General features: G+C 42.4%; 1 protein-coding gene across 46 annotated transcripts in view; it reads right to left on the reverse strand.

Moving 5' to 3' along the window:
* The window catches only part of ZMYND11 (zinc finger MYND-type containing 11), a 116,232-nt gene extending 99,465 nt beyond the window's left edge, over window positions 1-16,767 (reverse strand). For 6 of the 46 annotated variants that reach the window (XM_070254711.1, XM_023631899.2, XM_070254694.1 and 3 more), the window contains exon 1: window positions 15,660-15,795. The gene's annotated coding sequence lies outside the window, so the exon portion shown is untranslated. The other 40 variants (XM_070254710.1, XM_070254708.1, XM_070254693.1 and 37 more) reach the window with 27 other exon arrangements.
* Window positions 16,768-17,234: the final 467 nt, after the last annotated feature.

The raw sequence follows: 17,234 nt of genomic DNA on the forward strand, positions 1-17,234 counted from the left end.
TAATGATTCTTTCTTAATGATTCTTTAAAATTCTCTATACACCTGAAGAATAACACCCTTTGGGTTATTATCTATGATGCCAATATTGTTCCAGTTTCTTTCTTTGTTTTTTTTAGTTTTAAATTTTTATGTAATCAAATTTATTGATCTTTTCCTTTAAGGTTTTTGCCCTTGGTATCAATCAGCTTTCTTAAGGTAAAATTTAAAAAACACACACCAAAACAATGTACATTTTTTTCCCATAAAAATCTCAATCTCTTTAAAGAACATCTAATTTTTTAATCATATATATAAATGCTTTCTGAAAAAAAAAATCCTAATCTTTCTTTTAAAGCCAAGTTTACCTAGGTTGGAAAAAAGAGATAAAAAACTACAGGGGAAAAGTGTCCCATTAGTAGAACACAAAATAAGAGGAATTTTCTTAGATTTCCTTTGTAGCTATGAAATTCAGTACAAATTCTTTCATAAAATGAAATAAGAATTAAAAGATAGGAAAATGAAAATCATCATAAAATCCCTGACACAGAAAAACTTTACCAATTATATCTACAGTTGATTCTCATTATTCGTAGATTCCATAATTGTGACACCACCTACTTGCTAAAATTATTTGTAATGCCAAAATCAGTGCTCGTAGACTTCTTGTGGTCACTGGCATACACACGCAGGTTTCCAGCTAAGGTGGAACAGGGTGTTGCTCTGCCTTCTTCTTCCAGCTCAGACTGAAAATAACGTTCTTTCTGCAATCTATTTACTGCCACATTTTTCATTTCTTGTGCTTTTTCTGGGTGATTTCACTGTTTAAAATGGCCCCAAGTGTAGTGCTGAGGTGTTGTCTGCTGTTCCCGAGCATGGGAAGGATGTGATGAGCCTTAGGGAAAAACGTCAGATGAGCTTCCTCCAGGCAGTTACGGTGCTTCAGAACGGTGCTTCAGAACACGAAGGAGGAGATGCACCAATCTACCTGGGACCACTATGGAAAGTGCTAACGCAGCATCTATAGTGCACTAGGAAGTCACGCAGAGGATGGGAAAGCCACCAAACTCATGGATTCATGTGATGACAACTGCTAACAAGTGTAGCAGACAGCGCTGTCATGAGGCTCAAAGCAAAAGACATTTATAACCACATTACCTAGGGTCAGGAAAATGCTAAACCCTTCTCAGCTTGTGTCGGCTGGCTCACATGTTTCAAACAGCAATACTACGTAAAAAATGTTAAATTTTCAGGCAAATGTTATACAGGAAAAAGACTGTGAAGAACAGGTTTTTGATGCTGAGACTGGCTTGTTTTACACGAATATTGGCAAACAAACCTATATAACAGAAACGGCACTTTAGTTTATAAAACTGTTGTGACTAGAGGCTCACAGGAACCCAACCCTGTACTTCCCCTGGAGGCAAAGGGTCACCATTGGCTAACTCAGTGTTTGTGGCAATGACAGAATATAACTATAGCAAATCACAAGAATCGACTGTGATTGTTGCAAAATGTGATCTTTACTTTTTAAATGTTCTGAATAACTATTTTAATAACACTATCAAATAAACAGCCTAAAAACCCTTTTAAGAAGGAAGATGAAGAAAACCGAAGCTTTTACACTATTTCCAGTTAAACATAGTCAACTCTGGATAAATGCCAGCATGGCAGAACAAGGATTACTGTAATTCTATAATTTGCTCATAATATTATTTCCTAACAAGTCAGTTAAAATGACACAATCACTGTCTTCTAGGAACTTAAACATCTACAAAATAAGGTATATAATGCTTACATTAAAAATTATTAATTAGCCATTCATTTATTACATATCAACCATACCAGCCCATGCTAACTTAACCAGAATGCTTCGTTTCTCAAATATTTTTTTTCAGAAAGAGTTTGTCATAATTTGTAGACTGTACAATGGTAAACTTCAAATCTGAAGAAAACTACAAATAGCAATTCTGTACTTCACAACTGATGGAAATGAGTTACTTCAGGGAACATATTAGCACCACGTTGAAAGTATTCAACAGCAGAGACACAACAGGAAATAACTCAATTTTATCCAATGCAAATAGTTCACACTAAAAGTGACATGTCTTGCTTAAGAAATGTTCAAATGAATTTAAAAGGTAGACAACTCAAATAATGGTTTATGCTTTCATGCACATTAATAACACAGCACGCTTCTACAGTCAAGATTGGGGGGATATCTCAATCTGACCTCTTTTTCCTAATACACATCCCTTTAAAATTATTATCTCATTAATTCATGAAATTAGACCAAAGTTGGCAATTGAACTTTTCCATTATTTAGATTCTGACTACATGAGAATTAACTATAATTTTTTAAAACCCTCAATTATTTAGCAGTCCATATAAAGGATATTTTACTACAAGGAAGGAGCAAAGCTCAATTTACTATATATATTATACTGTAATGAATAAGTAACAGAAGAAAGAACTAAGAAATTACATGACCAAAGATAGCAAATACATGCAAGGGGTGAGAACAACATGTGGCAGGAGGGCTCCTGGCCTCACTCCTGTACCAAGAGCAAACATCATCCGGAACAGCCATGTGTTTAGGCTGATGTTTGACCTCCAAGCAGGAGTGGGGAATACACATTCCCGTCTTATTTTAACATTGCCTTATTGAATTGCTATAACGTACATCTCAAAGTTTATACTATCTTTGAAAATATATAAGATATTTTATTAAACACATAAGAAAGTCCAAAATCTTACAATTATCGGATACTTTGCAAAGCACATGGCAACACTGGATGCCCAACAATGTGTGCCAATCAATCTGGCATTTTCTATAGCTAAACTGCCAAATATCTGTTATTTTAATACAATGTCTGTTTATAAAGTACTCTGAGTTTTAATTTGGTTAAAATATGTCTCCCATAATCTTGAAAATGAGCTTCAAAAAAGTTTGGTCTCATTTCACATTTCTAATTGATTCGTAATGACTGCCTAGGGCACTGCGTTATGGATTCTGAGGTCACGGAGTAAATTTACAGACTATTAGGAAGGAGGGCGAGGAGAGGGAGTCTCCAGAAAAGTAAAAAAATTATACAATCATTAATCATAATTTACGAAGGCATGCAGTTTTCTAAAATAATCCCGTATCATCAGCATTAAAAATGGCGTCGGCCAGAGCCACGGTCAGTCTCTAAAACTTGCCAGAACGGCACTGAGCTAGCTCATATCCATGCTGCGCACGCTAGCAAACAACTTGCTTCACTTATGACTCCACTTCTCACCCTTCTCCTTCCCTCTCTTTGAAGTTGGGGCAAGCAGGGTAATTACAGATCACTCTCTAGTCTGAGGAGCAGGGTTCCATAGAAAGGAAGAGAAAGAAGGGTGAAAATAATTCTTTATTAGATTCTGCTTCAGCTTTTCTCCTCTCTCACAGTAGAATAACTGCCCTCCTCCTAAGTGATACATTATCTATTTAAAGTACAATACTTGATAAGTATAAAATTTGACCCCAAATACACCAACATATATCCGGATTTTAATATAGAAATATTAAAAACAGTAAGCTAACAATATATTTAGTTATACTTTACTATTATGTTGTTCTTCCAAAGGTAAACTCTCTAAGTATTTATATTTAAAAAATAGTAACCTAACAAGCTAATAAAACTGTTATTTGAGCACATGCAATACTAGTTTTAACCCTAATTAACTGACAATGAAAGGCATTTTATAGCTCCACACCATCGATTCTCTTGATCATTCTATATCAGAATACCAGGCCATTTAATCAGTCAACACTTATTTATATTAAACAGCAATTCTGGTTGTTTTGAGTACAGATGCTATGAGAGCGAATAATGCTACAGAAGACGTTGTGCTCCCTTCCCTTACCTGGGGGATGAAATATAGTTTCCCTAAAGAAGTGACATTTAACCTGGGACCTCTAGGACATTTAGAATGAGCCAGCAAGGTTGAAGCAAAGACTGTGGCACCAGATAAAGGTGGGACAGAGCACAGGGCCCAGAGTATGTGGAGTTTCATAAGTCATTATAAAGGATTTGAGACTTTAACCTAAGGGCAGTGGGAAGTCACTGAAGAATTTTTCAGCAGAAGAGAGTGACTAAAGTTCCAAAAGCTATTTAGCTCAGAAGTTTCATCTGTACCAATCTTGGTAATTCCATCTTCCTTATCAGCTAATATCAGGTTTAGCAACTGCTGTGTGACTCAATGAGGGAGAAGTGTGCTAGGCCTACCTTTAGGACAGATGTCCTACCTCCTAAAAAGTGGTCTCTTCTTTCTCTGAATATCACTAGGTCTAGATATGACACCCAAAACTGATGCAGCCATCTTGCAACCGTGAAGGGAACTAGCCTCAGAATAAAACTAATGCTGACGATGGTGGATTGACAAAGGAGAGAAAGTCCTTCGAGCTGCTGATTGCACCACCTGGAGTCCGTCCTATCTCTGGACTTCTAGTTAGAGAAGAAGTTTGCATTAGCCATTTTGAGTCAAGGATTTCTGCTAAGTTCCAGCTGGAAGCATCTTAGCTGATATAATAATTACTACCATGTTGGTGGTAACTGAAACCACAAGCAGAGATGAGACTCTGGAGGGAGGCAGACAGGAAGATAAGAAGTGGAGTCCTGGGGCAGAGCACGGGGCACTTCACATTTAATTCTAGGTAGAAGAGCAGCTGGCAAATAGAGATGCAGCAGCCAAAGGTTCTAAAGAAAAAGAGAAGAGTGTGGCATTACAGAAACCAAAAACAAAAGGGAGTGTTTCAAGGAGGAGATGATAGACTGTGCATCACAACTGCTCAAAGGCCAAGGAGAACAAGGCCAGAAAGGCTCTGCTGGACTTGGCAGCTGGGAGGTCATGGTGACGTCTCTGGAGAAGCTTCAACATCAGAAGGTGGGAGAAGCTGGACTGGGAAGAACTAAAGAAACAAAGGAAAGACGATTCTTTTGATGAGTGTTAAGAAAGGAGAAAGATCGGGAAAAGGAGAAAAGAAAACCAGAGCAGTGGGTGTGGAGTTCAGAAAAGATTTTTGTTGTTTTTGTTTTGTTTATTTTGTAATGGTGGGAGACGTCTGAATGCAGACGGGAGGGAGCCAGTACAGACGATGACGACAAAAAAGTAGGAAGGAGCTTTCTGCAGGGAAAGATCTGTAGATCACAGGTCAAGAGAACAAGAAAAGGGGATGGAGAGAGCAGATCTGGAGTAAAGTAAGTTTGTTCCCCTGAGATGCCTTCTTTCTCTCGAGAAAAAGAGGCCAATGTCGTCTACAAGACTGAGCAGGCGAGAGGGGTGTAAAGAAAGTTTAGTACGTCATTATGAAAGAGGAAGATGAGCTGATCTGAGAAATAAAGTATGACTGAGAGCCCAGATGACCATGTATATTGGTTTCCAAGAACCTACATACAGTGTCACCAATCAGCTCTGTAGTTTTCCTCCACTAGCATGCAGGCAAGGAGACTGTTAGGGCAAATATTTGGGTTTTGCATATACCATGTCGCCACTGAAAAGATAACGGGCATTCTTTTGTCTACCTGTATGCACTTATGTGACCTACTTTATGCACAGCACTGCACTAGGTATTATAAAGAAATTTTAAAAGTCTGTTCTTAGGGGCTGGCCCTGTGGCCGAGTGGTTAAGTTCATGCGCTCGGCTGCAGGCGGCCCAGTGTTTCATTGGTTCGAATCCTGGGCACGGACATGGCACTGCTCATCAAACCACGCTGAGGCGGCGTCCCACATGCCACAACTAGAAGGACCCACAACGAAGAATATACAACTATGTACGGGGAGGGCTTTGGGGAAAAAAAGGAAAAAAGAATTTTAAAAATCTTTAAAAAGAAAAGTCTGTTCTTAGGTCAAGTAACTAGGAAGATAATTATAGGGGTAAAGTTTAAATAATAATAAATGGCAATAAGAACTAGTTGAGGCAAACTTTAAATGCTACAGAAGATAAATTGAGGCAAAAGATCACTGTGAGAGAGCAACAAGATGGAGAAGATAAAACTTGACAGAGATCTCAAGTGCCAACAAATTTTAAATTAAATTTTAAACTGACTTCAGCATTAGGGGTGGAATGAGGAGGGGAAAGGAGGATACCAGAGCAAAACTTATGAAACACTAATACAACCAGCACTACTTGTGTACTAAAAAAACTTATTGAAAGAATAAACAGAATGACTGATTGAAGTAAAGGTTTTACTTAGGAGAATAGTTGAAGATTAGACTAGAAAGTTAGACTAAGAATAGACTCCAAAATTTCCTGCATGACAGGATTATAATCCCTGGAGGAAGGAAAATGAATGAGGAGAGATTTACAATTACCTCAGTTCATTGCCTAGTAGCAAATTTCAGGACACAGTGCAGGGAAAGAGAACCCGAACAGAAGAGACTGAGAGCAGAGACTGGAGTGGCCAGTTTTCAGTTTAGCATTTCATGTGGTAGAATTCAAATTTTTCAATTACTGTCTATGAACCAGACTTCAGATCCTCTTCCCATCCTACTATTTACCATATTTAGGACTATTCTATGAAATGGTACTTCAATTGAAGAATACTGATTCATAATAGTAAACCCATCTAACACTTTCCACTCTATTCTTCAAGGTCAAGTTTTGTAAGAATATTCTATTTAAAATGCAATTCTAGGGCTAGCCCCAGTCGCCTACTGGTTAAGTTTGGCAAACTCCGCTTCGGCAGCCTGGGTTTGGTTCCCAGGCATGGATCTACAACGACTCATCTGTCAGTGGCCATGCTGTGAAGGCAGGTCACACACAAAAAGAGGAGGATTGGCAACAGATGTTATCTCAGGGTGAATCTTCCTCAGCAAAAAAATAAATAAATAAAATGCAATTCTAACAACAGTGATTAATATAATTCTTGAATGTATCTGGTAATCTAAAACTAAGGAAGTTATGTATATTTAAGAAAATCTGACCTGGCATACTTCAAAAACAGATAAGATGTTGTTTTATCACCCAAGGTATAACTAGAAAAAACAGCAAGAGATTGACACCAGTGGGAAACAACTTGGATAGGACCGTGTCATATGATAAGAAGAGCAAATGAAACACCATCAGACCTAGCTGGAGACTCCACCAACAAGCAGCACCAGGTTGAGTGAGGCTTCCCCAGGCCACTCTCGCCTCTTTTAAAACCCATCTACCATGTACCCTGGCTTGTGAGGAACTAATGGACACTGCATTTGCATTACAGAGGAAGAAAGAGAAGTCCGTGGAAATCAGGCACTCTACAGGTCCCCAGGGGCCCCACGAAGCCTCAGTATGCTGCAGCGAGAAATACAGGAACTGAGGAGGGAATGCAGATACCAGCCAGCAGTGGTCAGAGTGACAGTGAATCTTAGAGCTCAAGGGCTTCTCCCCTCATACTCTTCTGGTACTCAGCTCAGACATCGAATCTGCTCCTGTGATGGCCCTACCTCTGGGGAACCACCTGCGAGTGGAAATGACACCCCCAATCTGGACGAGTATCAAGAATCACCTGAAATCCAGACAAAGGCCAGGGTTAGCCCCACGGCTAGGCAGAATCTGAAAAGACTTCTCCGGTGGTCTCACTCCCACCTGCAGATGCAACCCCACCATGGTTGGCGTGACTGCCTAAAGACATCCAAGTTCTTCCTATACCTGCCAGGGTTGCAAGCTTACTCCAGGACCCTTAGGAACAACAGGCCGCTGCTTAGTCAAATTATGGGAAAGCCCAAAGACACTGAAACCGGATGGCAGTCTATCCTCCGAACATCATTTATCTCAGACACGCTGTGGGACCAAGAGGGAAACACCAACCAACCCTACCTCTCTGATAGCTATCTTCCCTGACCAACAGCAGAGCAACAATACAGGAGCATTTTGAGGAACCTGAAAAGACATGAGGTCTTCTTCTGGGATGCATTTATTTTTCAAGCTGTTCTGATTATCCTCTTCAGGAAACTTCATGAATATGATTCTTGAAAAACAACTGCTGAGGCACAGAGCTAAAGGTCTAGGGGTTACATTTTCTATAAGCCAAGTCTAGGGGCTGCATTTTCTATGAGCCATTCCAAAAAAATATTTTTTAAAAAAGGCATATCTAACACTGCCTACTTAAAAAAATTAAAAAATTGAAACTTGAAAAGTTAAAAACAAAACTGTAGAACTTTAAAAAATGGAGCCAAGACCCATCCTCAGATATTCTGATTTAATGTTTTTCTTAAGAAAAAGAAGTAATGCAGATGCTCAGCCATGATTGAGACAGTGTACTATCAAGAGTATGTCAAGCCACTCTTGGCTCCTAAAATCCCAAAGAATTTACGTAAAGGAATAAATAAGATCTAAATACTACTGCATCTAAGGCTTACAATAGTATATTTTTAATTAGCATTTAAAATAAGCAAATGGACCAAGAGAAAGTCTAACTTTAAAGTGAATTGGTGGCTATTCAGCTTTTAAGTCACCTGAAAATAACAGACTAAAGCTAGTTTTATTCTAAGAATCCTAAGAAAATAAAATTTAATTTTCAAATTATTCAAATGGAGGGGGCTGGCCCCGTGGCCGAGTGGTTAAGTTCGCGCGCTCCGCTGCAGGCGGCCCAGTGTTTCGTTGGCTCGAATCCTGGGCGCGGACATGGCACTGCTCATCAAACCACGCTGAGGCAGCATCCCACATGCCACAACTAGAAGGACCCACAACGAAGAATATACAACTATGTACCGGGGGGCTTTGGGGAAAAAAAGGAAAAAATAAAATCTTAAAAAAAAAAAAAATTATTCAAATGGAAGTTTCTTACCTGAAACAATCCATCATGAATATTGATCACAAGTGAATGGATTCTTAAGATTATATGTGTAGAATACATATGTGCAGAATAGTAAAATGAGTAGGTATTTCAAAATAAAAAATATCACGTATTTTGACATTATATGATATTAAATCTAATATTTTTAAACATAAGAAAAACATTAAATTTTAAGTACAGTAGAAAAATAAATCACCTTAAACTTTATATCCTCTATAATTTAAAAAGACAACATCTCTAATGGTAAATAAAATGCTCCAAAACTCTTTTAAATACCAATGAAAACTGCAAATAAATAAATCTCACTTATTTCTACCACAAGAGCTGGGCAGCTAAGTAGGTATATTTTATATTTATTCAAAAAGGGCTCCATGTCAAAACTCAATTGAAAATTAAGGACTTGATCTCCCAAATAGCATTTCTCAGATGCAGTTTTGAGAAAGAAAAGCTATCAACAGGCAGATAAATCAAGAATCTACAAAAAAGCTACAAAGTTCATAATGGCCTTCGGGGTGAGACAGCTTCCCCAAGCAGAGCTTTCCCTCTGCTGAGCCTTCATTAAAAGAAGGTTTCTTTGTAAGTCTCTCCCTGGCCGTCAAACATGAGAAACCACATTTCACATCCCACTGCAACACCACTGATGTATCAGGATGGTCTGAGGCTGTAAATGCTACAACTCAACCGATCTATTTCTCTCTTCACCATATGCTTCTCACATTATTTTAGACAACGGTAAACACCTACTGAATTCTGAAGCCTCCGCACTTAGAGCAACTTTCAAGAAATTAGCTAAATGCAAAGAGATTCCTCAAGACAATGACTTCCCCTTCTAATACAAGAATACTTTAGTGTTGGCGTCAATTCTGAGTATTTTCAAACATTTCTCTCCTATACATAAGTATTAAAATAAAGATTGAAGGTCCCCACCCCAAACCTGCACCAAGTTATCTTCATAATGTGAGCTGCCAATAGTGACAGCAAGAAAATGAGCCAATTATTTGTGCTTCTTAGATTACTAGCTGTCATGACCAGTGAAGTGGGGCCTAACCAGGACTTTATATATGGAACGTTCTAATTACCAGGAGGTCTCTAACAGTCCTCTTTCCACCTCCTACTTCTGTCAGAAGAATGAGCACAGTTTTACATTCCTTTATTATTCCATAATTTTGCAAATTTATACATGCACATTTGGAAGATGACAACATATCAGTACAAAGATCCAAGAAGTTACTGGGTTTTATGGAGACAGAGAAACCAAACGGAGTTTAGGTCCGGTAGTCATACACTTGAATTCAAATAAATATCCATTTAATCATGTATTCTGCGTGACGTTAGGTACTAGGTAACTTAACCTTTCTGAGTCTTATTATAAGTTATATAATACTTCTAACTGTACTACAACATTATAATTTATGCTATGATAATACTGCAATAACACTTCCCTCATTATGATGCTGTGAGGACTAAATGGAGAATGGAAATCACCTAGTATACTAGGTGCTCAATATGTGACACCTTCTTTTTAAAGAAGTCTTGCTGGGGCCAGCCCTGTGGCTGAGTGGTTAAGTTTGCGCACTCTGCATCAGCAGCCAGGAGTTCGCCAGTTCAGATCCTGGGCTCAGACCTACACACTGCTCATCAAGCCATGCTGTGGCAGCATCCCACGTAGAACATACATCCCACTAGGATACACAACTATGTACTGGGGCTTTGGGGAGAGAAAAAAAAAAAAGAGGAAGACTGGCAACAGATGTTAGCTCAGGGACAATCTCTCCTCACCAAGAACAACAAAAACAACGTGCTGCCAGAAGTAATGTTTATGATGAAACCCAGCTTTCTAAAAACTGCTTATAAAGTAGACTTCTAAACGGACCTTATCTGCATACATAGTCAAAATATATTCATGACAGATTCTCTTGCAATAAACCACAGTATCTACCCAATTTTTTTTAAAAAAGCATTTTTAATCCCAATTTTGAGAGTTAGTATTAGTGACAAACTCTCAGTACAAATCCACTTTTAAATATTTGCATATATCTTTCGTGTTTACATGATAAATGCTTGAACTAGGAAAGAAGATTCTTCCTTCGTTAAATTATATTTTAAACTTACTTAGCATACAAGCAGATAAAACTAGGAAAAAATTTTAAGTGGGTCTACTTTTCACTTAAATGCTTAGATAATATCTGGAGAACATAAAAATTACTAATCATAACAAAGTTGTTTTTAGACATCCTCAGAAATATGGTAAAATCACAAAGTCACAAATTAGAATAAATTTGAAATCATCAGTGTTAAGACCTCAAAGGTAATCTTAGCTCAAATACAATGTACCACAACTCACATACATTGCTCCACAGCATCTGTATTTACTTCTTCCTGTTAAACTTTATGGAGCTTGCTTCAGTAATTGCGTTACCTAGCAAGTGTCTAGTACATACCAGTTTCAATAAATAATAATGTTTAATAAATGAACTCAAAATATTAAAACATATGCTACCTATTGTAAGAGAGTAAATATGATATTTTAACATGATCTTATGAAACAGATTAATTATGGAGTTAAGAGCATTTATGCAGGGGGCGGCTCCATGGCATAATGGTTAAGTTCAGCACCCTCCACTTCAGCAGCCCAGGTTCGTGGGTTCAGATCCCAGGCACAGACCTACACCACCTGTCAGCCATGCTGTGGCAGTGACCCACATATAAAGTGGAGGAAGAAGAGCAAAGACATTAGCTCAGGGCTTATCTTCCTCAAGGAAAAAAAGCGGGAGAATGGCAAAAGATGCTAGCTCAGGGCTATTCTTCCTCATCAAGAAAAAAACAAAGCCATTTACTCAAAACAAAACTAGTTAATCTACTATACTTAATATTACTAAGAAAAGCACCATGTACAAGTTTTCAGTAACACACATTTTTCCTAATGTATAAGACAAGATAACGTGATCTGCTAAATACATTCTCTTCATCTCTGAAGAACAGATAAGAGTTAATATGATCCCTTAAAAAATGCAAACATAGGGGCCGGCCTGGTGGCATAGAGGTTGAGTTGCACGTACTACACTTTAGCAGCAGTTTGGATCCTGAGCATGGACCTATACCACCTGTCAGCCATGCTGTGGCAGTAATCCACATATAAAGTGGAGGAAGACTGGCACAGATGTTAGTCCAGGGCTAATCTTCCTCAGCAAAAAAAAAAAAAAAAAAAAGGATAGTGTATATAAATAACTTTGCACAGTGGCTGAGACATGGTAAACACACAATACATGATACATATTATCATGGTATTCATTTATGTTATAAATTTATGGATACCAAATTTCTAAAGTCAAGACCAAAAGAGGACAGGCCACTGATGATGTGGAGAACCTTTACGTCACTAATTATCTTCACAGAATCACTGCACCAAAGCAGATTTCAAGTGTTTTGAAATTTTGACAATGCCACTGCAAGAAAGCAACTGAAAGTTATCATGCAAGCAATACAGGTAGAAATTAAACTCAAATCAGTTATTTTTTAGTTCTTGTCAAATTCCTAGTAAAAACGTTGGTGAAGGATTAATTCCACAATGATCAAATGAAGAGGTGACAAGCAGTGTTTCTTTGTTCAGAAAGTCTATCTGCTCCACGCAAATATAAAACATACAACCTGAAGCGGTTACAGACAGGGTGACAAGAGGGAAAAGAGAAAAACTTTAATTTAAAACTAATGGTTAAAATAAGAACTCTCACACTGTGTACTTCAATTACCTACATTCTTTATCAAAGATAAAGAAGTGAATGAGGAGTTAGTGTAAAACTGGAGTTCAGTTTTACAAAACACTATGAAGATGGACAGTGGTGATGACTGCACGACAGGATGAATGCATTTACCATCACTGAACTGTTCACTTAAAATGGTTAAGACGGTAAATTTTGTTATATATATATTTTATCACAATGAAAAAAGAAAAAAAAGGAATGATAGAAAGATCCTTAAAATTGCTTCAAGTAAATGAGGAATATAGAAATATATTCCTGAGGAATATAGCAAATGCTTATTTTCCAAACTTCTGAGATAACTAAAGTGAAAAACCAGAGATTCAGAGGTAGGCTACGACAAACACAAATTAGTAAGACAAGGCGCATGTGAGCATGCCATACTGTAATTTCAGAGCTTCACCCCTTTCCACACTAGGTTAATTATTAACCTGAATTGAATTTGAGTCAACTGAATTGAATTAGTCTAATAGTGGTTCATGAGTCAACAACCCCATGAGGTAGGTACAATGACTATCATCCTTGTTTTTCAGATGGGGAAACTGAGACCAGGCATGACAAGTTTAAGTAATTTGCCTGAGGTCATTTTGCTAGTAAATGACGGAGGTGAGATTCAGACCCACGCCACCTGGCCTCAAAGTCATTTTGCTAGGGACATCTCTAGTGACAAAAAATCTAATCACCCTTTGGGGGAAAAATGCAATGTCAAGTCTAAGTTAGAGTTTTCAAACAATGAAAAGCTTTTAACTATCATAACACTAAGTCTAACTGTCCATTTTCTCCTTAATTTTTTTTCAAGATACATCCTCTTTGTTTAAACGATGTTTTCCATGCAGAATTCAATTGAAGGATGGTAAAATTAGGTAAAGAAAATCTGACACCAGAGGTTTAGGGCTTTAAGCAATATTAGGATAGCATTTGACACTTGTATTAAAATTCTTAATTAGCTTCAACTAAGGCATGCCAAAGGGTATGAATATCTCTATCATACATTATCTGAATAACCCTTAAAGGAAAAGGGGTTACAAAACGATGAGAGTTCAAATAAACACATGTCAATTCTTGGACACATGCAAGATGACATCCACTCAAAGTGCCAACATAATGATATCCTAGGAATATGCAGCACGACCTAAGCAGCCAAATTTTAACATTTTAATTGATTTTTCTTTGTAAAGCTGGAAGCACTTACATGTATGTTTTTTAAACACCCTGCCACAGGTAACCGCAAAATAAACTGCCCAATTTACAGAACATAAAAGGGAGATTCAGTTTTCATATGAACAACATCTATGGGAAAAGAGTACCATATAAAAAAAATAGAAATCCTGTGTTGACCACAGGTATAGTTAAGTAAGAACAATATTTTATTGATTCTGTCCTAATCACATCCCGTATGATCTGATCTTTGATCGTCTAGCCTGGCCATCTCATAAAGAAGAGCTCACCAAAATAATGACCATAACCAGCTCCAGTTAGCCAAAGACAAGGAAAATAACATAACTCTACAAAATTCATATTTTATCTCCTGCTTGTACAGTAATTCAAAAAAACCACAAAGGTGACCTTGCTTACCAGAAAGGACTCAAACTTTTAAAGTACAACCAAGACTATCTCCCTGATAACTTCTAACCATTCATTAGAATCAATAACCAAAAAACCTGAAAAGGTTATGCATCCCATAATTACTAAGCCACAACTACTATATGTCTCAGTTTAAAAGAAAACAAGTAAACGTTTCACTTTCTGCCTTTCAACAAACCAATTAAATCATTTTTAAGCAGCCTCTTGCCCGCAGAGGACACGGCTTACTGCAGGATGCAGAACACCCGGGTGAGGCAGACAGGAAGACCCAAAACCTAAACCTCAGCAAGCCCAGTGCGTCTGTGAAAGTCTGACGGGGGCGGGCCACTTCAACCTTCAGGCACCCTTCCCTGAACAGGCTACCTGGGCACCTGATTTGAGCTCACAGACACATATGACCCCGGGTACTAAGTATACACTGTGTATGTGCACAGCGGGCACCATGCACACACCGTATGTGACACCGGGTGCCACGTGCACACCGGGCACCACGCGAACACCATATATAACACCGGGTATCAAGAGCACACCGTATATACACCGGGCACGAGGCGCACACCGGGCCCCATGGACACACCCTGTTTAACACCAGCACGCTGGACAACCGGCACCTCGCGCACACCGGGCACCACGGACAACCGGGTACCATGCACACACTGCACGTAACACCAGGTGCCACGTACACACCGGGCACCACGCAAACACCATACATCACACCGGACACACTATATACAACACCAGATATCATGAGCACACCGGACATACACCGGGCCCCGCGGACACACTCGCACCAGGCCCACACCGTAATCGCCTCCACAGCTGCCCGATACAGAAAGTGAGGGACAATCCACGTGGAAGCCGGGGTCCCCGGGCCGCCCCAGGAGCCCCGCACCCCAAGCAGGCCCGCTGGGCCCCGCACAGCAGCTCCTCTCGGGACGGGACGCCGGGCGGGAGGAGTGGCGGACCCGCAGGCAGTCCCAGGGGCCCGGCAGGACCTGTTGAGGAGGCGGAGGCCTCGCTGCCGCCAGTTCCAGCCGCGGGGGACGCGGGCCGAGCCCCGCCTGGGCCCTGGGGACCGCCCTGCCCGGCCGCGGCCACCGCTCCCAAACAACGAGCCGCGACCGCAAGCGCTCCCTCCGCCCTCCTCACTCACAGGGCCGCGTTCCGCCGGCCCCGCAGGCGCGGGCCCCGCAGCCCGGCCGTGCGGGGACGGCCGTCCCGGCGGGCGGCGCTCACGCGACTCCCTGGCTTCCCGGCCCGAGCAGGCCCCGCGCGGTCCTCCTCCTCCGGGGTCTCCCCCGCCCGGACCCGGAGACGGCGAGCGGGCGCTGGCGGACCGCGCAGGCCCCGCAGGCCCCGGCGCCCCTCACAAAGCTCCGCGGGCAACTGGGGCCGTCCGCCAGCGGGCGAGCCGCGGTCACAGCCACGCCGGCGGCCCGAGAGGCTGCAGCCCGGCCCGGCTTCCACAAAGCGGCGGCGCCCCCGCCGCCCCCGCCCGCGCCCGCGCCCCCGCCGCCGCGGCCGCGCTTCTCCCCACCATTATGCTCCGGTCCTAGCCGCCGTCGCCGCCGCCGCCGCGCCCGCCCTCCCCCTCCGCGCCCGGCCCCGTCGCCCGCGCCGCCTCCTCGCCGCCGCCGCCTCCTCCCGGGCCTGGGCCGGCGGGGCGCGGGGGGGCTCCCCGCCTCCGGATCCGCGGGCTGGCCTCCTCGCCTCCCGCCGCCCTCCTCCCGGGCCTCCCGGCGCCGCAGACCGGCCTCCCACCTCCCCGCCGGCCCCCAGCCCGGCTCGGCGGGCCCGGCCTCCTCCGCTCCCCGCCGCCTCCGCCCGGCTCGGCGGGGCCGGGGCGCCATGTTTACAACCCTCCACCACATCCCTCGCGAGCCCGGCCCGGGGAAGGCGCGGCGGCCCGAGTGGGCCGGCAGGGCCGGGGGTGCGGAGGCCGCCGCCGCCCGCACTTACGGTGTCTCCGCGCCGAGCGGCGGGCCCGCGGCCCGGGGCGGGAAGTTGGGGCGCCGCCGCCGCGGCGAAAGTTTGCGTCCTGCGAGGCCGCGGCCCGCTCACATGGCGGTGTCTGCGCGGGGCGGCCGCTCTCCCGGCCCGGCCTCCTCCACCTCCGCCCGCCCCCGGCGTGTATTGTGCGGCCCGGCGGCCCCGCCGAAGGCTCGGGCACGGGCGCGGGCCCGCCGGGCCGCGGGCTGCGGCTCCCTCCCGGCCGGCCGGCGCCGTGCACGCCCACACCCACCTTCCCTCGGCCCAGTGCTCCGCGCCTCTCTCCGAGTTTGTTTCAGCATATTCCTGCGTATCCACACATGCACTTCATAGCAGCACACACGTGAAGGCGACGTACGTGCCGGCACGCGGGAGCCCGGCGCCCGGCACACAAAGGTCCCGGCGCTCGCAGCATCGCCGGGCGCCGACCCGCGGGGCCCAGGGCTGTGCCCGGCCGCCGGCTGTTTCTACGTGGGATGTACCTGTTTTATAGTGCACACCGTCCGGAACTGCAAAGTCTTGGAGGAGCGTTAATTTTTAAATTAACAAAATTGGTAAAGTGGTTTAATATCTTTTAAATTCTATCATCAAAAGGAATTACAGGGATATGCTGAATTTTTCATCCATGCATTCACAAGTAGGACTTCGGAAAGAACAGGACCACCCCTTTAGCGAAAAACACTACAAATGTGTGTAAGGAAAAGTAGGTTATCTTGTTTAGTTTGTGATTCTAGATCTAACCAGAGAAGATCCCAATATGTAGTTTAAGAAAGTCTCAAGAGATAAGCAGACCTCACATATTTTGCCTAATGACCTTTCTCCACTAGGAGTTTGGAAGGAAGGGCCTATCAACCAAAATTTCTTACTCTGATTCTCATTGGACATATGGACCTGAAAATCATTGGGAAGAAACTGCCCAAGAAGTTTTGGGATTCTAATCCAATTTATCAATCTTCTTTAAGACTAAGTTAGAATTTAGAAATGGGTGGTACTTGAATATGTGTTCTATGATGTACATTGGTCAAAGAAACATAATCTTTCATCCATTCACAGCCCTGAGAATTTTTGCTTATCTCAAGGGACATCACGAAATAATTTTAACTCATTTTAATTTTATGGATGA

The sequence above is a fragment of the Equus caballus genome, chromosome 29, assembly GCF_041296265.1.
Source record: "Equus caballus isolate H_3958 breed thoroughbred chromosome 29, TB-T2T, whole genome shotgun sequence".
NCBI lineage: Eukaryota > Metazoa > Chordata > Mammalia > Perissodactyla > Equidae > Equus > Equus caballus.